We start from the raw sequence: 23,585 nt of genomic DNA on the forward strand, positions 1-23,585 counted from the left end.
TTCTTGGCCGCACACTGCAGGGGCAATGAAGACGCTCCTACAGCGTTTCCGATGAGAAGTGTTTGATCACCCACAATACATCTACGTCTACATCTACATGGATACTCTGCAAATCACATTTAAGTGCCTGGCAGAGGGTTCATCGAACCACCTTCACAATTCTCTGTTATTCCAATCTCGTATAGCGCGCGGAAAGAATGAACCCCTATATCTTTCCGTACGAGCTCTATATATATACGTATATATATATATATATATTTTTAATAATGGCTCTGAGCACTATGGGACTCAACTGCTGTGGTTATGTCCCCTAGAACTTAGAACTACTTAAACCTACCTAACCTAAGGACATCACACACATCCATGCCCGAGGCAGGATTCGAACCTGCCACCGTAGCAGTCGCACGGTTCCGGACTGCGCGCCTAGAACCGCGAGACCACCGCGGCCGGCGTACGAGCTCTGATTTCCCTTATTTTATAATGGTGCTCGTTCCTCCCTATGTAGGTCGGTATCAACAAAATATTTTCGCATTCGGAGGAGAAAGTTGGTCAATGGAATTTCGCGAGAAGATTCCGTCGCCTTTTTTTTAACGATTTCCAGCCCAAATCCTGTATCATTTCTGTGACACTCTCTCCCATATTTCGCGATAATACAAAACGTGCTGCCTTCCTTTGAACTTTTTTGATGTACTCCGTAAGTACTATCTGGTAAAGATTCCACACCGCGCAGCAGTATTCTAAAAGAGGGCGGAAAAGCTTAGTGTAGGCAGTCTCCTTAGTAGGTCTTTTACATTTTCTAAGTCTCCTGCCAATAAAACGCAGTCTTTGGTTAGCCTTCCCCACAACATTTTCTGTGTGTTCCTAATTGTGATACCTAGATATTTAGTTAAATTTACGGCTTTTAGATTAGACTAATTTATCGTAGATTAGACTAATTTACCGAGTTTCTTTTAGCACTCGTGGATGACCTCACACTTTTCGTTATTCAGGGTCAACTGCCACTTTTCGCACCATTCAGATATTTTTCTAAATCGTTTTATAGTTCGTTTTGATCTTCTGATGACTTTACTAGTCGATAAACGACAGCGTCATCCGCAAACAACTGTTTGTATAGATAAGGAACATCAAAGGGTCTATAACACTTCCTTGGGGAACGCCAGAAATCACTTCTGTTTTACTCGATGACTTTCCGTCAGTTACTATGAACTGTGACCTCGCCGACAGGAAATCAAAAGTCCACTCACATTACTGAGACAATATTCCATAAGCACACAATTTCACTACAAGCCGCTTGTGTGGTACAGTGTCAAAAGACTTCCGGAAATCCAGAAATACGGAATCGATCTGAAATCCCTTGTCAATAACACTCAACACGTCATGTAAATAAATAAGTTGTGTTCCAGAGGAACGATGTTTTCTAAATCCATGTAGACTGTGTGTCAATAGACAGTTTTCTTCGAGATAATTCATAATGTTCGAACACAATATAAATATCCACATTAACGATATGGGCCTGTAAAGTAGTGGATTACTCATACTTTCCTTCTTGAATATTGGTGTGACCTGCGCAACTTTCTAGTCTTTGGGTACGAATGTTTCGTCGAGCGAACGGTTGTATTTGATTGTTAAGTATGGAGCATACTCCGAAGGGAACCTAATTGGTATACAGTCTGGACCAGAAGACTTGCTTTTATTAAGTGATTTAAGTTGCTTCACTAATCCGAGGATATTTACTTCTGCGTTACTCGTGTTGGCAGCTGTTCTTGATTCGAATTCTGGAATATTTACTTCGTCTTCTTTTGTGAAGGCATTTCGGAAGACAGTCCGTAATTGGCTCCCTCTGAGTCTCATCTCTGCTAACAAGAACCGCCGGCTATTAAGACAAAATTTTTCTTCAGACAACGAGCTGCAGACCAGTGCAGATAACTGGCCGAAAGCACAGGAGGCTGCTTTCTATGACGAGGATATTGCAAAGTTGTTGCAACACTACGACAACACTTGGAGCAGGGTCTATGTAGAAAAGTACGTGGAAGGTGCACCTAACCGTTGAAAATAAAACTTTTCTGATTTTCACTGTGGTTTCCATTTCGAGACCGATCGGAACTTACTTTCTGAACAACCCTCGTAAATTAATGCAGATGAGTAGGGCAAACAATTCTGTATAGCTCGAATACTGTAACAGCAGAGTGCTGCTTGACACAGTCACGCCGATGAATGCAAAGCGGTATGAAATGGAACTAACACGTCTAGTTGGTAGTAGGGAAGGCAAATGTTTGATTTCGTTTTATTTGGAGAATTTTGTGGTTCATCGGTGTAGCAGACCGCTAGTGCGACCCGTTGTTGAGTATTGTTCGAATGTTTGGGATCCCTGCAGAGTCACATTGAAGAAAGACATGGAAGAAAGTCAGACGCGTGCTGCTAGACTTCATACCGGTAGGTTCGATCAGAGCGCAAATACACTCCTGGAAATTGAAATAAGAACACCGTGAATTCATTGTCCCACGAAGGGGAAACATTATTGACACATTCCTGGGGTCAGATACATCACATGATCACACTGACAGAACCACAGGCACATAGACACAGGCAACAGAGCATCTACATCTACATCTACATCTATACTCCGCGAGCCACCTTACGGTGTGTGGCGGAGGGTACTTATTGTACCACTATCTGATCATGCACAATGCAATGAGCATGCACAATGTCGGCACTAGTACAGTGTATATCCACCTTTCGCAGCAATGCAGGCTGCTATTCTCCCATGGAGACGATCGTAGAGATGCTGGATGTAGTCCTGTGGAACGGCTTGCCATGCCATTTCCACCTGGCGCCTCAGTTGGACCAGCGTTCGTGCTGGACGTGCAGACCGCGTGAGACGACGCTTCATCCAGTCCCAAACATGCTCAATGGGGGACAGATCCGGAGATCTTGCTAGCCAGGGTAGTTGACTTAGACCTTCTAGAGCGCGTTGGGTGGCACGGGATACATGCGGACGTGCATTGTCCTGTTGGAACAGCAAGTTCCCTTGCCGGTCTAGGAATGGTAGAACGATGGGTTCGATGACGGTTTGGATGTACCGTGCACTATTCAGTGTCCCCTCGACGATCACCAGTGGTGTACGGCCAGTGTAGGAGATCGCTCCCCACACCATGATGCCGGGTGTTGGCCCTGTGTGCCTCGGTCGTATGCAGTCCTGATTGTGGTGCTCACCTGCACGGCGTCAAACACGCATACGACCATCATTGGCACCAAGGCAGAAGCGACTCTCATCGCTGAAGACGACACGTCTCCATTCGTCCCTCCATTCACGCCTGTCGCGACACCACTGGAGGCGGGCTGCACGATGTTGGGGCGTGAGCGGAAGACGGCCTAACGGTGTGCGGGACCGTAGCCCAGCTTCATGGAGACGGTTGCGAATGGTCCTCGCCGATACCCCAGGAGCAACAGTGTCCCTAATTTGCTGGGAAGTGGCGGTGCGGTCCCCTACGGCACTGCGTAGGATCCTACGGTCTTGGCGTGAATCCGTGCGTCGCTGCGGTCCGGTCCCAGGTCCCAGGTCGATGTACTGTGGAGACCTCGCGCCCCACGTGTTGAGCAATTCGGCGGTACGTCCACCCGGCCTCCCGCATGCCCACTATACGCCCTCGCTCAAAGTCCGTCAACTGCACATACGGTTCACGTGCACGCTGTCGCGGCATGCTACCAGTGTTAAAGACTGCGATGGAGCTCCGTATGCCACGGCAAACTGGCTGACACTGACGGCGGCGGTGCACAAATGCTGCGCAGCTAGCGCCATTCGACGGCCAACACCGCGGTCCCTGGTGTGTCCGCTGTGCCGTGCGTGTGGTCATTGCTTGTACAGCCCTCTCGCAGTGTCCGGAGCAAGTATGGTGGGTCTGACACACCGGTGTCAATGTGTTCTTTTTTCCATTTCCAGGAGTGTATTACGGAGATGCTTTGTGAACTCAAATGAGAATCTCTGGAGGGATGACGACGCTCTTTTCGTGAAGCACGACTGAAAAAATTTAGAGAAGGTTGATTTGAGTCTGACTGCAGAAAGATTCTGCTGCCGCAGCATATGTAGCGTGTAAGGACCACAAAGATAAGGTGAGAGAAATCTGGGCTCATATGGAGGTGTGTAGACGGTCGTTTTTCCATTGTTGTGTTTGCAGATGGAACAGGAAAATAATGACTTGTAGTGAGTGATACGTGGCACCCTCTCCCTTGTACCATAAGGTGGCTTGCAGAGTGTATACGCAGATGTAGAACTGACTACTTACTACTCCTGTTTGTAAACGATCAGTCTAGGGTGGTCTGCGTCTTCATCTGGTCGGGGACACAGTACACAGTTGAAGATAAGTGTGGAGAAGACCTGTACTTTTCTAATACCAATTCCGATCTCGAAGTTTCTTGACAGCTGTCGTCCGACATTCACTGTCGCCGCCATATTGGTAAGCTTCACTTTCACAGAGTTGAAGGTTTTGCTGTGATCGTGATAGGAGGTAGGCTTTCTTTAGTATGAGCACCCTTCCGATTTAAGGTTGGAGGGACTACGGCCGTTCACTTATGTAACAAAATGGAACACCTGCAGCCTGCCTTTCGATGTTATTTATTATACAGCTACCAGTTTAGGTGATTCAGGCCTTAACCGATGCTGAGGGGTTAACTCCAGTCGTATACACGGTCTCGGTGACCAACATCTATGAAATGGTTTCCATAGATTGTAAGAATGGGGCTGTGTCTGCAGTTATCAACTACAAACTCATGTTATTACATATCCTACTTTTCAGATTAGTGATGTGTATAACAGGGATATTGGCACATCTTAATTTAGATCTAGTATGCCTCTTTGTTATTAGAATTCGCCGTCACCGGAAGTTAGACGGGTCAGGCGTGGTGTAAAGGTGATAGTGTGTGAGGAAGTGTAAATGCCGTGGATGATCTGATTCTGTCTTATCATAAATAAGGTATTTGGGAAAAAACTACACATTGATCTTGCCAGACGCCGAGAAGCGATTTTTGGTGTCGTACATCTCAGGGGCTCTCGATGATGCTCTCTGTGTGAGGTATCCCCGTGAATCTCTGTGAATCGCAACTCCATTGCGTAGCGCAATAGAGCTGTATTCCGTGGCTCGGTTGTGGGGGTTGCCTACGAGGTGCGGCTAGAAAAAAAACGGACTGATGCTGGAAAAAACATTTATTTACAATTATTTACAATTTCATGTTATCTCCTTCAATGTACTCTCCTTCTCGGTCTCTACACCGCTCCATACGAATTTTCCACTGTTCATAGCAATGCTGCAGATCATTTTCGGTAAGTCCATACATTACTTCCGTCGCTTTTTCTTTTACTGCTTCAACAGTCTCAAATCTAGTTCCTTTCAAAGCTGACTTGACTTTAGGGAAAAGAAAAAAGTCACAGGGGGCCAAATCAGGTGAGTAGGTTTGATGATCTAAGATGGGAATGTTGTGTTTTGCCAAAAAAGTCTTCACTGACAACGCACTGTGAGCTGGGGCATTGTCTTGGTGAAGGATCCATGACTTTTTTCTCCACAAATCGTTCCGTTTTCTCCGTACTCGCTCACGTAGGGTAGCCAGGACGCTAATGTAGTAATGCTGATTCACTGTTTGTCCCTCTGGTACCCAATCAATGTGCACAATCCCTTTGATGTCAAAAAAAAAACAATCATCATTGCCTTGAATTTCGATTTTGACATTCGTGCTTTTTTTTGTCGTGGAGAACCAGGAGTTTTCCAATGCATCGATTGGCGTTTAGTTTCGGGATCGTAAGTAAAAAACCACGATTCATCGCAAGTAATAACATTTTGTAAGAAGGTGGGATCACTTTCAATGTTTTCCAGGATGTCAGAACAAATCATTCTTCGGCGTTCCTTCTGTTCAATTGTGAGACACTTTGGAACCATTTTTGAACACACTTTGTTCATGTTGAAACTTTTATGAAGAATCTGCCTAACACTTCCTTGTCAACTCCTGTTAACTCAGACACTGCTCTGATTGTTAAACGGCGATCTTGTCGAACAAGTTTACCGATTTTTTCAATGTTTGCATCAGTTTTTGCTGACAATGGTCTGCCAGTGCGAGTGTCATCACTGGTGTCTTCGCGGCCATCTTTAAATCGTTTAAACCACTCAAACACTTGTGTTCGCGATAAACAATCATCGCCGTACACTTGTTGTAACATTACAAACGTTTCACTTGCTGATTTTCCTAGTTTGAAACAAAATTTGATGTTAACACGCTGTTCTTTCTGTACACTCAACATTTTCCGACGCACAGACAAAACGTCAACTACTTAAAACAGACGCCACGGGCAGACTGAGTGCAGGAGGCAGATGAAACTCGAGCAGTAGGCGGAGCGAGAGTCACGTGACAGGCCACGCGACTTTCAGCCTTATTGCATTCGTTTTATTGTTTCATCAGTTCTAGTCCGGTATTTTTCTAGCTACACCTCGTATGTACCGTTTCCCCTGTGGCGGCACTATACTCTGTTCATCATATGAATAAACCTGATACAAACACTACGTCATGCATTCTTCCACGTTTGCTTGATTCTCATTGGATTTCGTTTCACTTGGAGTGAAAGCCACGCTGTGTCCAGTACAGTTAAGTACGATCTTAAGGACACGTTTGTGCTGTGTTACACGCACATCGACTGAGAGACAATGCGGGACAACAACATTAAACCTGGGCAGCACTGGCTAACATGCAGTTATATGAGCAGCTGCCGTTCAGACATAAAGAGACGAGCAGAGAAACAATATAGCTTCGAATGTCATTTAATTTTTGAGGAGAATGGAATAAGATTCGGCAAAACTCTATCACTACTGGACGCTTCTGCCGGCCTGAGTGGCCGAGTGGTTCTAGGCGCTACAGTCTGGAACCGCGCGACCGCTGCGGCCGCAGGTTCGAATCCTGCCTCGGGCATGGGTGTGTGTGTGATGTCCATAGGTTAGTTAGATTCAAGCAGTTCTAAGTTCTAGGGGACTGATGACCTCAGCTGTTAAGTCCCATAGTGCTCAGAGCCATTTGAATCCTTTTTTTTTTTTTTTTTTTTTTGCACTCTTCTTAGGTGACCAGACGGAAAGCATAAAATACTCCCGTTCTCACCTAACATAATATTCTAAGTACAAACCAAAGTGATGAAAAATCCTAAGTTTAAAACTGAGTAATTTCTCTGAAAGAGCTGTATATGATGCAAAAGCATACTGACGGGATTTCACGGTACTGTTGAATATTGAAGCTACTGAAGGTATTAATTACAGTCAGTCGTCTGGTCATCTCTTATGTTCTTCTTTATCAGAATCTGACAAATACACTTCATTTCTGGTTCTGTCATTTGCTACATGATAAAGAGTCGATCAACAACAGAATCCGCGAGTCCACCCAGGCGCCTCATTTTCTCCTCTTCTATTACGACGAGCCGTTCAATATCCCGCCAGCATTCGGCAGTGACACGTGTGAAAAAGCTGCGTGCGTTATTTCAGTACGTCTGGCAACTTAACAGTCTTGCTATTTCTCTAGTCCAATCCCTTAACATGGCGCCAGATCAGTCCTGTTCGGTTCATATTGTGATGGTGCAGTGGTAAATGTAAAATTGCAGCATTTGCACAGTGTATTCGATGTTGTGAAAACGATTGTTTTTTCATGTTTCTACGACACTTATTACTCTGTTTCGAATAAGACTACATCTTTGGTATAAAGTCCGCCAGCTTAGCAGGGTGTCAACGTTATTGCCTCCCACACAAGCGGACCCGGGTTCGATTCCCAGCAAGGTTGGAGATTTTCTCCGCTCGTGGACTGGCTACCGTGTTGTCTTGATCATCATTTCATCCTCATACCCTGCGCGCAAGTCGCGCAATGTGGCGCCGATTGAAATAAAGCTAGCGCTTGGAGGTCGAACTTCCCCGAATAGGGGCCTCCTGCCCATTTCATATCCATTTTTTGTGGTATAAAATAATGGACATAGTCCAAATAAAGAGTAATTGGCTTTTCGTTTTTGCCGTGAAAATAAAATTATTACGTTTTCTTGATTTAAGCAATCTTTATAAACACTCTTTCATAAAATGTCGATAGTTAAGAATATATATTAGAAATGAAAACAGAAGTTTCGCTTGCAATATTTAATTATAAACAACATGTGTATTATTCATATAAACTGATGATGAATTTTACAATTACGAGATGGTATTTTGAGACTGAACGAATAAAAGACGACTAAGGCGAAACTTTGTAGGGAAGCAGCCTACTCACGCTGTAGTAAATTCACATCAGTCTTTCCATTGTGTGCCAGCCAGTCCGCTGTAACTAGCTCTGACGTCATAAATGTTGCGCAATACTTTTAAAATCAAATAAATAACCTAAAATGTTTCTAGCATGTCAGGAGTAATACTATATTAACATGTGTTGAATGTCAGTTCAATAACTTTAACCATTTTCGAAATTTGGACGTTTTTCTGTAAAAATCATTGGTGCAACAGAAAAGAGCTAGAGAATTAAATATTTATAATTAGATTCCTTTTTCATAATTATTTAATAGAAACAGTCTTCTGGATCTCACAATTTAAGATCTTAGTTGAAATTCAATATTTTCTTGTTTTTGTCTTAAAAATTAAGGAAGCAAGATAGATTAAGTAGGCTAATAAATAAGGCTAGGATGTTTATATGTTAGTAGAATGGAGATCCGCTATAATCATAAAGATGTGAGAAGTTTCATTTGAATAACTATAAAACTATAGCGATAGCGTATCTCCAAAGGGCCAGTTCAGAGCTCGTCTACTGCGTGCAGTGTAATTAAATTAATTCTCTCACCCAAAATATTTAACTTAGCCACGTCAAACTTTTATTATGATTACTTCCTGTATGTTGAATGCACATTTAAATTGAGAGCTTCATCGGCAATCAGCAAAAGAAGCTAGGATTTATTCAATAACAATGTGGTGCATTACTAGCCCAGCGGCTAGTCGGGAGAGCCGATTTGTTCAGGCGTTCCCTTAGCCGTCCGCACCGCGGCTTTATATATAAGAACGCTGCGCAAGGAAGCAAGGCCCCAGTTCTCTCCAGATGCTGAATAGCACGCCATCTGTGTCGGGAATCGCGTCGCGTCGGTATCATTGCTACAAACAGCCTCGGATGCCGTATTCAGTTACTCGAGATGCGCGTAACCATGAAGTCATTTTCGAGTGAAGTGTTAATTCTGGGTTGACTTTAATTATCTATCTTCAGTTTGCGTATGGTCGTATTTTCACGTGCCGCCGCGGGACAAACATTCTACCATTATTTAGCGTGGCGTTTGATGAACCTAATCATCAAATTATGGCGAGCATTCATTTAAACATTTAATTTGGACAGTTATAGTGGCATCAGCGCATTAGACTCTGAACTGCTCTGTTAGTCAGATTGTGTGGATTCTTTTGTTTTCATCTGTGACTTTCAGAATACAGAAAGTTTTTTCATGACAGTTTTTGATTATAAATCCCAGACAATCTCCTAATTCCTCAGAGCTATAAGCTGTAACAATAAGTGTATTCTCAGATGAAGTGGGCACTAGGAATTCTAATTACAGGCTTCACGTTTTGCTAATCACTTTCTGGTTGCCAATATTGTAGTTAGAGAGCCAGTGTTGAGAACGGCGAAAGACAGCATAAATATCATTCTAAATAATAGGAACATTTTAACAACAATAATTCCACCCGCCGCCGCACATATGGTTAATCGGCCGGGAAATGCAGTGTTTCTACATTCTACAAACATTTATACAACAACATAATTTTCCTACCTGCCGCCCCACATATGGTGCATCGGCCGGGAAATGTTTCTACATCCAAACATTTATATAAACAACACAAAATTGACATATTATTTCTACCTGCCGCCCCACAACTTCAACCAGCGGTCCATGTACTGCGCTACATTATCACTCTATTACCCCTACACTTTGCGCTATACATCCGAGGTGTGTGTTGTACCTCAACTGTAACAAATAAAGTCCTCGGAGAACCTCAAGGCCGACTTTTTTCTGTAAATTTATGAAAAACATTAGGAACAACCTATTTCTCGGCACTTTTTAACCTTGTTCCACCTCCGTGTTTCACTATGGAACAGGTAGCGGCCTCAGCCATATTCATACTGCGTATTAACAGCGTGACAAACAGAGCACAACAGTACAGAGCCTATGACTGTACACGATTTTTCAAATAAAAACTTCATAGCTAAAGCGTGATTAAGAAAAATATTGATGGCTTTTAATACATTCGAATATTTTAAAGTTTCATTTGACGTAGCTCAGTAATAATACAGGGAGTTTATAAATGAATATCGGGGTTTTAACGCTTTATAATATTTATTACATTAAACTTACAGTTATAAATGATATGACAAATGAAAGAGCAACTCAAACAGTTTTACCAAGAACCTTATAAATGTTCAATGTGAGTGACTGGTTGAACCCAAGCGCTGGATAGGCCGCAAGGGGCCCAAAGAAAGGCCACGTTCAGCCGACCTAACGCCATGCGATTTTTTTCCTTTGGGACTTCATTAAGGATCGTGTGTACGTGCCTCCGCTACCAGCAGACCTCCCTGAATTAAGAAACCGAATTGAAGCAGGTGTTGCTACAATCACTGAAGACACACTTTCAGCATTTGAGAAGTCTATAGACTTGATGTGTGCCGTATGACAAATAATGCTCACATTGAACATTTATAAGGGTCTTGGTAAAACTGTTTGAGTTGCTCTTTTATTTGACATATCATTTATAACTGTAAGTTTAATATAATAAATACTATAATGCGTTAAACCCCCGATATTCATTTATAAAGACCCTGTATATCTAGTACATAAGTAGGACGTACTTCGAAGAGCAAAACATCACCAGTGTACGTGTGCTACCCCTGCTGACTAATCGCCGCCTTTGTGTTTGTTTACGTCAGGTTTACTCTTATGATGAACAGCGTATAGTGCGCAGGAAGTTTATCTGTCGCAGGCCAGTCGCAGGTCTTTCTCAAGGCGACGAAGACTGTTACGCAAGGTAACGCTCTTAATGTCTCGTATGTGGTGAAGGTCCGTAGGGTCAGTATGTCCTCTACACATGATCCGTAACTGCCTGAATTCACCTTGGTACTTTCCTGTGCAGTATGCTGTTGACCCTTTGATTTCTGAAAAGATCTTGCAGGTCACTGAAATGAAAGTGACTGCTCCACAGTCCTTAAGGTCTGACCTCTCCTTTGTTTTGTAGTGCTATAATAATCGGAACAAGCTACATTATACTTTCACATCATACTGGATGAACTACGTCTATAGCTCCGCCAGCTGTTGCGTGACTTGGACTGGTGTTAACTGGAAGCTAAAGCTGCCTTGACATAACTTATGAGAGATGTTGCTGTAATGATCTCTTTAACGATGTAAGGGCAACCTGTACATACGAAATTCTTAGCATATACTATAACAAGCAGTGTGACTAATTGCTATATGATAATAGTGATAGTGAGTCACTTGAAAATAGCTATAGAACCCGAATTACTAAAGTCTACAGAAAGAAACAGAAAACTGTCAAATGGTTAACCTCTTATCATTTACATCATTTGTAGTATTAAGTGTCTAACCCGGACCCAATACCAATTGAGGCTGGCCTTTCTAATGCCTTTCGAGGACAAAAAACTTTGGCTTTCAGTATTTCGCTTAGGTATTGGCCGAATTCAGAAATTTAAAATGCTGTCATAATCTACTATTTTAGAGGTATAATTTCATGTTAAAAGTTAAACATACGTATGTCTGTCGTGAGGGAGTGTTGCTCCCGGCGTACGCACATACCCGGACTTAATTCTCCCAGTATTTGAGCACTTGCCTATTCCAATAGACTTTATATATAATTTCAAGTACGTAAGAATATTTCTGACAATAATGACTGTGCACGATAATTTTTGTCTAGAAAAATTCAACATCGACAGAAATTTTCCTTGCCGATACCTCACTACAGAATGATGAAAGCAAAAACGCTTATCGCATACCGCAAGTACGATGTTCAAACAGTAGAACTTCAGAAGTAGAGACGACGTTGTAATTGATTACTTCTTTATTACCGCTTCTACTCCCAACACATATTGGAGACAGTATTTCACTTATACCTTTGAATTCACGTGAATAATTATATCACTGTACGACACATAACTCAAGAAATATTGTGTCATGAACATTAAGATGCATTAAAAACACGCTTTTGATTAACATAGAGCGCCAGTTACCGAAATTCTTTACATCCATTGTTTCATACGGAGAAATGGAGTTTAACCGCTAATATAAAAAGTTAGTAGCTTTCATATTGCGTTTACATTTCCTTAACTGTAACTTGGTAGTTCAATTATATTATTAACAGAAATACACCTCTTTTTGGCTTCAATTAATTAAGGGGGGTAGGACGTCAAACGGACCGACTTGGAGCAGGAGAGACACCACAGGACATTTTAATTTCCACTGTCTATACCTTTACAAAAAAATTCATAAAACTTTGTCAGCATAACCAGGAAGGATTCAGAATTCACACTCATAGCAGTGGAAGTTCGAAAACATAACTAAATAATTTTTTTACATGTGAAATTTCATCATTTTTTTCACTTACTAATGGCAGTATTTGTTGCTATAGGTACACTTTTCTTCATAAGTAAGAGAGATTCTTCGATGAATTGTGCACAGCATACAAACCATACTTAAAGGTGTATGAAACTCTAGAATTTTCGAAAACTATTAAAAACTGTGGTAAAAATTGAGGTAATTAACTATAAAATTTGTGTTTTTCCTAAACATGAAGTTTAAAATATAACAGTTCATAGGTTTTTTCATAAATTAAATAAATTCTGCAGCTTCATACACCTGTGAGTATGGTATGTATGATGTGAAAATTCATCGAAGAATCTTTCTAACTTATGAAGAAAAGTGTACCTATAGCAGCAAACGTAGCCATTAGTAAGCGAAAAAATGATGAAATTTCACACGTAAAAAAATTTATTTTGTTATGTTTTCGAACTTCCACTGCAATGAGTGTGAATCCTGAATCCTTCCTGGTGATGCTGACAAAGTTTTATGAATTTATTTGTAAAAGTATAGACACTCGAAATTAAAATGTCCTGTGATGCCTCTCCTGCTCCAAGTCGCCCATTTGACGTCCTACCCCCCTTAATAAGAATAAGGGTACATTATTTACCAATATTTCAGGTCTAAACTGACTGCAATATTATGCTTCTTATTCTGTTCAAGGGTGATAGATTATATCAAAACTTTTTGAGTGTAAGCCACATGTTATAGTAAACTACAACCCTCTATTCTGCTCATTGTAAGGCCCCTTGTTTTCATTCGTGATATAGCCCTCCTCGTTAAGCTAATTTCAAGTCTTTCCTACACTATTTCTCGCTTACGTGGTTAACGTCAAATATTTAAACACATTTACTCATTTGTAATCAGACATTTGAAGCTGTTTTGTACATGGGAGTTTGAGGTTTTAAAGAATCGCATGTGCAGTGGTATGAACAGAGCTGGTTATGAAAATGCATCAGCTCCATCTTACGAGGCCGTCCTAGAAATGAAATTCCCCCGAAGCTTTTTTATGTGAAAACTTTTATATTTACGCTTCATGTCTACAGACTTAAATAATTCATACTGATGACTAACATATTTCTTCCAACGAGGGACCAATTTGTTGATACAGTCACTGTGGAACGTCTGATATTGTTGACAGAACCACAACTTCACCTTCGTGGGTTGGAAACACACAAAAATCGCTTGGGGCCTAGTCGGGACTGTATGGAAGATGATCGACGAGAGTGAACCCAAGGCGTCTGACTGTTGCAGATGTCGCAGCGCTGGTGTGTGGTCAGGCATTGTCGTGCTGAAGGAGAAGGAGCTGGTGCTCCATGGGTGAAAGAACTCTTAGAGTTCGAAACTGAATTAAAGCACGCTGTTACGTTATACACTGCCATGTTACACGCTGCAATTTGGAGATCTCTAGGGACATAGAGCTGAAAATATATAGGCACGAAGAATAAAGGTGTAGAATGTTAATAACACCTGTCTTATTTAAAACCAGTTAAGAGCTTTCTCATAAAAATACGGAGGTCTTAGTTTCTCGTGCACCCGAGCATATTTATACAAGAGTGGGATACGTACGACATGAGCAATAATATATCATAAAGCACTGTAATACCGAAGGGTGCCAAGCGATTAGGAAAAAAGGGAGATGTCTTTCCCGTTTTCAAAACGAGCTGTCGAACTACATATAATCATTGATCCTAATTGCTGACGTCAATCTAGTGTACATCTAGAATATTTCTCATATATGTAGGATGGTGGCATCGTCCAAACGCGCGATATTTCGGCAAACCGACTTCTTGCCATATTCAGGCGTTCCTGAAAATGGTAAGAAGTCAGCTTCCCGAAATATTGAGCTTTCTGGATGAAGCCACCCGGCTGAATACCCAGAAATATTCAAAATTTCTGTACGCCAGGAAAACCTGAAGTCACACAATAAAGTGTGGAGATATGGAACATGTTCTTTCCTCACACATTTTGAAGTTTCTGGAGAACTTAAATGTTCTTTACGAAAACCAACACGAATTCTGTAAAGACAGATATTGCGAAATTTAGATGAATCTGTTCCTCCAAGAGATCCAAAACGCTGTAGACATAGGCGTTCAGCTTGATGCCATGTTCCTCCACTTCAAAAGATATATTACAATTGCTAAAATTCATGATTAAACCTTCAGATGTCATATGTTTTGCACAGTTCGCTACTAATTTTGGGCAGTGACCATTATCAAGTTTAGCCTAAAACGAATCAATCAAACCATTAGCGATTACATAGTTTACAGGGAAATATGAGGTTAAATAGTATTTCACTAACTGGCATAAACGGCAGGAAAGTTATACCCTAATTTAAACGAAAGTAATTCGCTCTTTGAACCCCACCATAGTACGTAAGAATATTTCTTACAATAATAACTGTACTATAATTTTTGTCAAGAAAAAAGTCAACATCGAAAGCTACTAACACACTGACAGGTGTAACTAGGACAAACAGTCAAGGATACAGTCAAAGACAGTGGCATGTCAGAGATAAAACTATAGTACATGAGAGCAATTGCAATATCAATTTACTGATAGGAACACTATGATCATTTGTTCCAAGTAAACACTGTACTTTAGTGAGCTAGATAGTGGAATTCCAAACGTAATATAGTAGGAAGTGCCACACAGGCGACCTTTGTAATCAAAAATACATCGTAACTGCCGAAAATAAATCAGCTTAAACCATAGAAAACTATTCAATGGCGTCAATACATCATATAAAGCCGCATTGGCATAATTGCACAATACAAATAAAGAAATGTATTAACTTTCCTTTCATTTGTGCAATGTCCTAGAAAAACAAGCATAATTTTAGGAGTACTAATGTGCAGGTAGTGTTTCAAGTTGGGAGAGGAATCAGTTGCCTACTAAACATGTGTTACAGTTTCCATGTATGAACAAGCAGGTGTATATGAAACTGAATGGCCTGCAGTGTCAGTCATTATCTTAAATGACACTCTCTCTCCAGTTGTCTAATGGTTTCCTGCACACACTTTATTCTTTGCAGATCCAAAAGGAATGACAATGCAAGTAATTAATTTATAAGCATGACATTGTAGATGATACTGTAATACTGTAACTTTTTTAGTGTACCAAGGCTGTTCTGACATGATTTTATATGGATTACACTAGATGACGTGTATTCTAAATACAAACTCTCTCTCTCTCTCTCTCTCTCTCTCTCTCTCTGTGCGTGTGTGTGTGTGTGTGTGTGTGGGTGGGTGTGTGTGTGTGTGTGACTGTGAGTACATTTTTAGATTAGTCCTGTAAGGGTGGAAGTACTTGGTGGCTGATGGTCTCTCTTTGTGGGCATCTTTAATGAACATTAGTAGCCGGCCGGAATGGCCTGCGGTTCTAGGCGCTACAGTCTGGAGCCGCGCGACCGCTACGGTCGCAGGTTCGAATCCTGCCTCGGGCATGGATGTGTGTGATGTCCTTAGGTTAGTTAGGTTTAAGTAGTTCTAAGTTCTAGGGGACGATGACCACAGCAGTTAAGTCCCATAGTGCTCAGAGCCATTTTTTTGAACATAAGTTTTGATGCACACAGAAATATCTGTCAGTTATTTCTGGATATGATAACATATGTTTTATAATTTCTAGGCTCTTATAATTATTTTTCCTTATCTTAAATGTATTAATCTCTAATGGTGAGGCTTCTTTCAGTGTATCCAAAAGAGGACAATGCAAATATAAAGTTCACATATGTCATACTGTAGATCCTTCTGTAGTATTGTAACAATGTCTAATTTACCAAACCATTTCTGATATTGCTTGATTTTACGTATGTGAAGTCTATTCTATGTGAAGGTTTCATAAGTACAGAGAGGTTGGATTTTCTCTCATAATTATGTAGATGTTTGAAGATTGGGGTTCTCTCTTATTGGACCCCACCACTGAACAGAAATTTTAAGAATATGTGTGTTTCTCATGTTAGCCTTGTTTTATACTCTTTGAGCAAAGATGTGTTTTAACTTGTTTATATGTACAATGTGCTTTCTAATGTAGGTTGGTTAGCTTCTGTTTTGGAAGTAGAACATTTCGTGGTAATATATATTTAAGTAAAGTACGATTCCATTTATTTTGTTGTTATTGGTCTGGTGCCTTTAAGAAAACATGTCCCAGATGCGTATCTGCAGTAGTTCTCCAGAACATTCAGAGAAGCAAAATTATTATACAAGTAAATTTGTTAAGAATATATAAACATTTATGTCATTGTTGACAACCGTTTAGTGGTTTCAGTCGTTTCCTAAAATGCATTGAACTCGTTGGAGACACTTTTGAACATTTATTGTGAATGTACTGTGAAATTATACATACACTATACAACTTCCTTAACGATGAGCTTTGTTTCTTCTGTTTTAACGTGAATTCACATGTGCTATGGTATTAATAAAAGCAGATTATCTGACACATTCATACTGATTCAGTTAACGTTATTACCAGAATTTTTCCAAAATTAGATTCTCTACAACTTCTGCAATTGTCTGTAATTAAAAACAACGAATTGCGCAAATCAGTTAATAAATAAATAAATAAATTTTTGGAAGTAGAATATTTCGCGGTAATATATATTTAAATGTTAAATGTAACATTTTGATATATTCCTGTCAACAATATTCTATTATTTATCTCTTAAACATAACAGCGATACTGGTTATGGTAGTTGTTACAAAATAAGTGCAAAATTAGGTATTTTCAGGATTGTATATGCGACACACATCTGGCCCTCATCGGACTGAGTTGGATAGGTCTTATTGCAACTGTTTTCTACTATCGATTCAATTTTTCATTTGGTTAGGAATGAGCCCTTATGTCCACTCCCGACCAGGCACATTCCCTGGCTTTCTATGTCTTGTATACTTTTAGTTGGTTAGGTATTGGGTGGCAGATCCTACAGAAGGTTAAGAGTCTGTGTGGAATTAAGTCATTTACGCCAGTATTTAAGATGTGAGTGTACTCAACTGTTTATCCCCATCGCTAGCAATGTCCCCGGTCCCCACAACTAGCCCTGCCCCCACCTGGATCTTTCCTTGTGTAGGTGGAATTAACAGTGTAATAACATTTCTATCTCTATGTTCACTTTCTTCATCAAAATCTTCTGCTGTTTATAAAAGTCGCCTCTCCCCCTCACGACCAGCACCTCACCCCCTCCGTCCCCGGCCCACATCTTCCATTGAGTACATGGAATTAAAAGCGTAATGAAATTTTAATCTCTTTGTTCAAGAGTGTACGTGAAATTTTAAGATGCATCATTTTGTGAGATGGTGTTTACTTGCTAGTATATGCCATTTTGGTTTTTATCTGGTACCATAACAACATCCTAGCCCAGTAATATGTCCTAGCTGACTTGTTTTTCGGTTTAATGGTTTCCTACGGTTTATGCTGATTTATTTTCGGCAGGAACGATGTATTCTGAATTGCAAAGGTCGCCAGTGTGGCATTTCTTGTTGTACTGCGATTGTATATTTGGAATTTCGCGATCTAACTCGCTAATGCACAGTATTTACTTGGAAGTAAAGATTATAATGTACTTCTTAGTAAATTGATGCTGGAATTTCCAGCTTATACTTTAGTTTTATCTCTGACATGGCACTGTCTTTGACTGTATCCTTGACTGTTTTGCCTAGTTACATTTGCCAGTGTGTTACTAGCTGTTGATGTGGTTTTGCATCTTGAAGAACATTATCACAGTTATTAGTGTAAGAACTTTTTTACGTTCTATGGTGGGTTTCAAAGGGCAAATTACCTTTGTTTAAATTATGGTATAACTTTCCTGCTGTTTATGCCAGCAAGTGAAATATTATTTATCCTCATGTTTCCCTGTAAACTCTGTAATCTCTAATGGTTTGACTTATTGTTTTTAGGCTAAATGTGGTAGTTGTCACTGACCGAAACTAGTAGCGAATTGTGTAAAATAAATGACAGCTGAAGGTTTAACCATGAATTTTAACACAGTTTACAGTTCATATAAATGATATTGCGGAATACTTCGAAAGCTCTTTAACAATATTGGCAGATGATGCGTTTGTCGATAAGAAGGTAGTAACGCAAGAAGACAGTAGGATTTGCAGAATGCCTAGCAGAAGATTGATGAATGGTGCAGGAACTGGCAACTGAACCTGGACGTGAATAAATATAACATATTGCGCATATGTATGAGAAGAATTCCACTACAGTGCAATTATACTATTGATCAAAAATTGCTGGAAACATTATCTACCGTAAAATATCTAGAAATAATTATCCAACACGACTTTAAGTGGAATGACAACATAAAAAAAGAGCTGGAGAAACAGATGTCATATTCAGATCCGTAGAAGAAAGCCAAGGCGTAAGAAGTGGCTTATAAGACGCCTGCTTGGGCGATTCTCAAGTATTTTCGATCAATCTGGGACCATTTCCAGGCAGGACTGATAGAAGAGATAGCGAAGATCCAACAAAGAGCAGCACGTTTTGTGACGGGATCGTTTAGTATGGACGAAAACGTTACATGGATGCTCGACAGTCTGGAACCGCGCAACCGCTACGGTCGCAGGTTCGAATCCTGCCTCGGGCATGGATGTGTGTGATGTCCTTAGGTTAGTTAGGTTTAAGTAGTTCTAAGTCTAGGGGACTGATGACCTCAGATGTTGTCCCATAGTGCTCAGAGCCATCTGAACCCTTTTTTTTTTTTTTTTTTTTTTTTTCGACGAACTCCAGTAGGAGACGCTACAAGTAAGGCATTGTGCGTCGCGGACAGGTTTACTATTGAAATTTCCGGAAAGCACTTTCCGGGAAGAGTCGGAAAATATTTTATTTCCTCCCACATACATTTCATGACAAGTCTACGACGAGAACATCTGAGAAATTAGATGTTATGCAGCGGCTAACCGACACGCATACTTCGCACGCGCCATTCACTAATAGAAGAGGGAAGCGGGGATCAGTTAGTGGTACCAGAAGTATCCTCTACCACTCACCTTCATGTGGCTTGTGGAGTACTGATGTAGATTTAAATGTAGATATAGCCCAGACTTTCTACCCGCATAGCACAGTCATTGTGCTAACTCCACTGCTGATTCTTTACACCCATTTCATGCGACTGTTTGCAATCGACCTCTGCCTTGCTCCACTTCGCCTTGTAAATCACTGCATGAAGTCTGCTTTGTCTCGGTTTAGCTTTGGTTTTTCTTTCTCATTTCCACTTAACAATGACGACTTTTGGAGCTTCAGAAGGGTTGAAACGTTCCAAACGAATTATTACTCGGTTGGCTTCCAATGACTAGTCTACGTCCGACGCCAGTGAACTCTCCTGACCAACTCTTTCTGATGTTACCGCTTCTCCACCAACAACACAGTGCTTCCAGCCTCTTTTTATACTTGTTAGTCCGCCTCTCGCGTCTAGCGGTTTATTTCGTATTATCTGGGGTGGCTGGGTACTTCCTATCAGGGCAGACAAATGATAACATGACAGACGAAGAAAAGGTAAGTAAACTGTTTGTGATTTCAAAAGGAATGGCCAGAACTATTAATAGATTTATCCCATTCTGGAAGAAGACGCCAATGCCGTGCTGTGTTTGCGGTTGCTAACGACACCATGATTGTACCCAAGCGCGCATCCCTTCGTCCGAAGCACATCGATGTCCACGAAAGACTTTCTTCAGGGCTCCGAAAACATGAAAGCCGCTTGGGGAAGAGGTGGGGGGGGGGGCAAGATCGGGACTTATGTGAGTGGACCAACATGTTGCCAAGATTGCTTCGACTATGCTGCAAATTTTCACTGGGAACCCCTTACACATTCTCCACACAATGCCAGTCCTTTCCCATGTTGAAAAAAAAAAAAAAAAAAAAAACCGAGGTGACGCCTGTATATAAGTAGGCTAGAAGGACTGATCCTCAAAATTACAGACCAATATCCTTAACATCAGTTTCTTGCAGGATTCTCGAACATATTCTCAGTTGGAATATAATAAATTTCCTTGTGACAGAGAAGTTGCTGTCCATGCATCAGCACGGCTTTAGAAAGCATCGCTTCTGCGAAATGCAAATCGCCCTTTTTTCACATGATATCTTCCGAACCATGGATGAAGGGTATCAGACGGATGCCATATTCCTTGTCTTCCGGAAAGCGTTTGACTCGGTGCCCCACTGCAGACTCCTAACTAAGGTACGAGCATATGGGATTGGTTCGCAAGTACGTGAATGGCTCGAAGACTTCTTAAGTAATAGAACCCAGTACGTCGTCCTCGATGGTGAGTGTTCATCGGAGGTGAGGGTATGATCTGGAGTGCCCCAGGGAAGTGTGGTAGGTCCGCTGTTGTTTTCTATCTACATAAATGATCTTTTGGATAGGGTGGATAGCAATGTGCGGCTGTTTGCTGATGATGCTGTGGTGTACGTGAAGGTGTCGTCGTCGAGTGACTGTAGGAGGATACAAGATGACTTGGACAGGATTTGTGACTGGTGTAAAGAATGGCAGGTAACTCTAAATATAGATAAATGTAAATTAATGCAGATGAATAGGAAAAAGAATCCTGTAATGTTTGAATACTCCATTAGTAGTATAGCGCTTGACACAGTCACGTCGATTTAATATTTGGGCGTAACATTGCAGAGCGATATGAAGTGGGACAAGCATGTAATGGCAGTTGTGGGGAAGGCGGATAGTCGTCTTCGGTTCATTGGTAGAATTTTGGGAAGATGTGGTTCATCTGTAAAGGAGACCGCTTATAAAACACTAATACGACCTATTCTTGAGTACTGCTCGAGCGTTTGTAATCCCTATCAGGTCGGATTGAGGCAGGACATAGCAATTCAGAGGTGGGCTGCTAGATTTGTTACTGGTTGGTTTGATCAGCACGCGAGTGTTACGGAAATGCTTCAGGAACTCGGGTGGGAGTCTCTGGAGGAAAGGAGGCGTTCTTTTCGTGAATCGCTACTGAGGAAATTTAGAGAACCGGCATTTGTGGCTGACTGCAGTACAATTTTACTGCCACCAACTTATATTTCGCGGAAAGACCACAAAATTAAGATAAGAGAGATTAGGGCTCGTACAGAGGCATATAGGCTGTCATTTTTCCCTCGTTCTGTTTGGGAGTGGAACAGGGAGAGAAGATGCTAGTTGTGGTACGAGGTACCCTCCACCAGGCACCGTATGGTGGATTGCGGAGTATGTATGTAGATGTAGATGTAGATTTCCATATCTGTGGAGCTGCGACGAATGGCGGGGTCGTCGAAGGAACAGGTGCACCCCTGGCTACAATCATAGTTCCGTAGGCTACCGCAAACATTTTTGCACAAAGGCACTGACTGTCTTGTCTCACAGTGTGGTGAATGCATTAACAGGTATGGCGACTACTTTTGAAATAATATTAATCCTAGTTACTTTTTTCCGTCTGTCTCGCTGTCACTCGGCCATTCCTTATAGGTCTAATGATGGAGCGGTCACTTTTTTAAGTGGTGAACAACATTAGAACCCAACAATCTCTGATCGTGTTCTTTAGCTTGACGGCCAATAACATTTAACTTTTCTCTGTGTTGCGTTTCGTAATATCGGAAAGGAAGAAACAAAGACCTTATTTTTTTCCCTTTAACTGTTATCTACTTAACATCATAGTAGTCTGCTCATAGCTTACCTTTACAGAAGATGGAATGGCCCGATGATATTGAAGGTTTAGGTACACTTGCGCTTTCCAACAAGCAACCAACAGAGTTTATTACTCCGTGCTATATCGTTCCAAATCGAGAATGCCAAATGTAAATGAAATCGCACGAGTGTCCTTTAACGCCGATATTTCATTCAGAGCATTTATTAAACGCAAATTAAAAATCAATTACGAAGCAGGTCTGAACCAAACACGGGCAAATTTATCCTGTCTGGTTTGTCGCGTCCGCGTTACATTACCGAAATAAAAATGTTTTAATCACGAAATAATAAGGTTCACTTAATAATGTCGGACTCTGGTGTTTGGAAAACACCTCTCTTTTGCCGTGGAGCACTCTCCCAACCAATTAAAGGCGGAGTGATGAATCATGAAAACAAAAGTTTTACAAACTGGCGGAAAAATGCTCCTGTCAGAGCGCAGAAAAAAAGGATATGTTCCTCTTTAAAAGCCTGACAGGAAAGTGGGGAGCCAGCTGCTTCAATCGCCATTCCGCCTTTCTCACCAAAAATTATGGAATGCGAACGTATTCGTAGTATTTTAGACAGAACATTCTAAGTCCGTTTACCCATTCTCATTTCCCTCTGAGACTCACTCACTCACTCGCTCTCGCTCTCGCTCTCTCTCTCTCTCTCTCTCTCTCTCTCTCTCTCTCTCTCTGTCTCTGTCTCCTTATTCTCCCCTGCTTTTGTCTTTCTTTCCCGCTGACACATTCCACACAGTACCTCGGAAGTTGAAACATTTTGCGGGGTCCTACTTATTTTTACCCTAGACCAGCTTGTTTAAAAGTTCGGTCCAAAATGTACCCTCCCACATACCTAGTTACAGTTCGCCGATCTGGGAGGGTCCAGATCTACCAAGATTCTGTATGATCTCACCTGTATTTTCCATTCCTACTGTCTCCTCTGTCTTTTGCTCCCACTGATTCTATCTCCATTCATCTCTCTTTCTCTCTATTGCCACTGTCTCTTGTTGATCTTCAGTATTACTTCTCTCTTTAGCTCCCATTACTATTGTCTTCATCCATCTCCCTTTCTCCTTCACTGCCCATTACTCTTTCCCATCATCGCTGTCTGATCTCTCTTCTTCCTCACAGGCACTCTCTTCTTTTTCAGCGTCACTGTCCCTCTGCTAATCTCTCTCATCACAAAAAAACGCACAACGGTTCACATACACAAATTTTTCGTGTGGATGGCGGAATAAAATTAAGGCAGATTGTCGCTGACTTATGACCCACAGTCTTTTAAAGAGGGACATATTCACTGTTTTTTGTTCTCCGACACGTGCATTTCTCCAGTTTTTCTCCTTGT

At 41.2% G+C, this 23,585-nt stretch overlaps 1 protein-coding gene and 1 non-coding gene across 2 annotated transcripts in view; one reads left to right on the forward strand and one right to left on the reverse strand.

Annotated features, from left to right (window-relative positions):
- LOC126209978 (potassium voltage-gated channel protein eag-like) overlaps nucleotides 1–23,585 on the reverse strand; it is a 667,509-nt gene that overhangs the window by 611,816 nt on the left and 32,108 nt on the right. The gene's annotated exons all lie outside the window — the stretch shown is intronic.
- Trnas-gga (transfer RNA serine (anticodon GGA)) lies at nucleotides 6,865–6,948 on the forward strand. The gene is given in 2 exon segments: nucleotides 6,865–6,904; nucleotides 6,914–6,948. It is a non-coding gene; the product is annotated as a tRNA-Ser (tRNA).

The sequence above is a fragment of the Schistocerca nitens genome, chromosome 10, assembly GCF_023898315.1.
Source record: "Schistocerca nitens isolate TAMUIC-IGC-003100 chromosome 10, iqSchNite1.1, whole genome shotgun sequence".
NCBI classification, from domain to species: Eukaryota; Metazoa; Arthropoda; class Insecta; order Orthoptera; family Acrididae; genus Schistocerca; species Schistocerca nitens.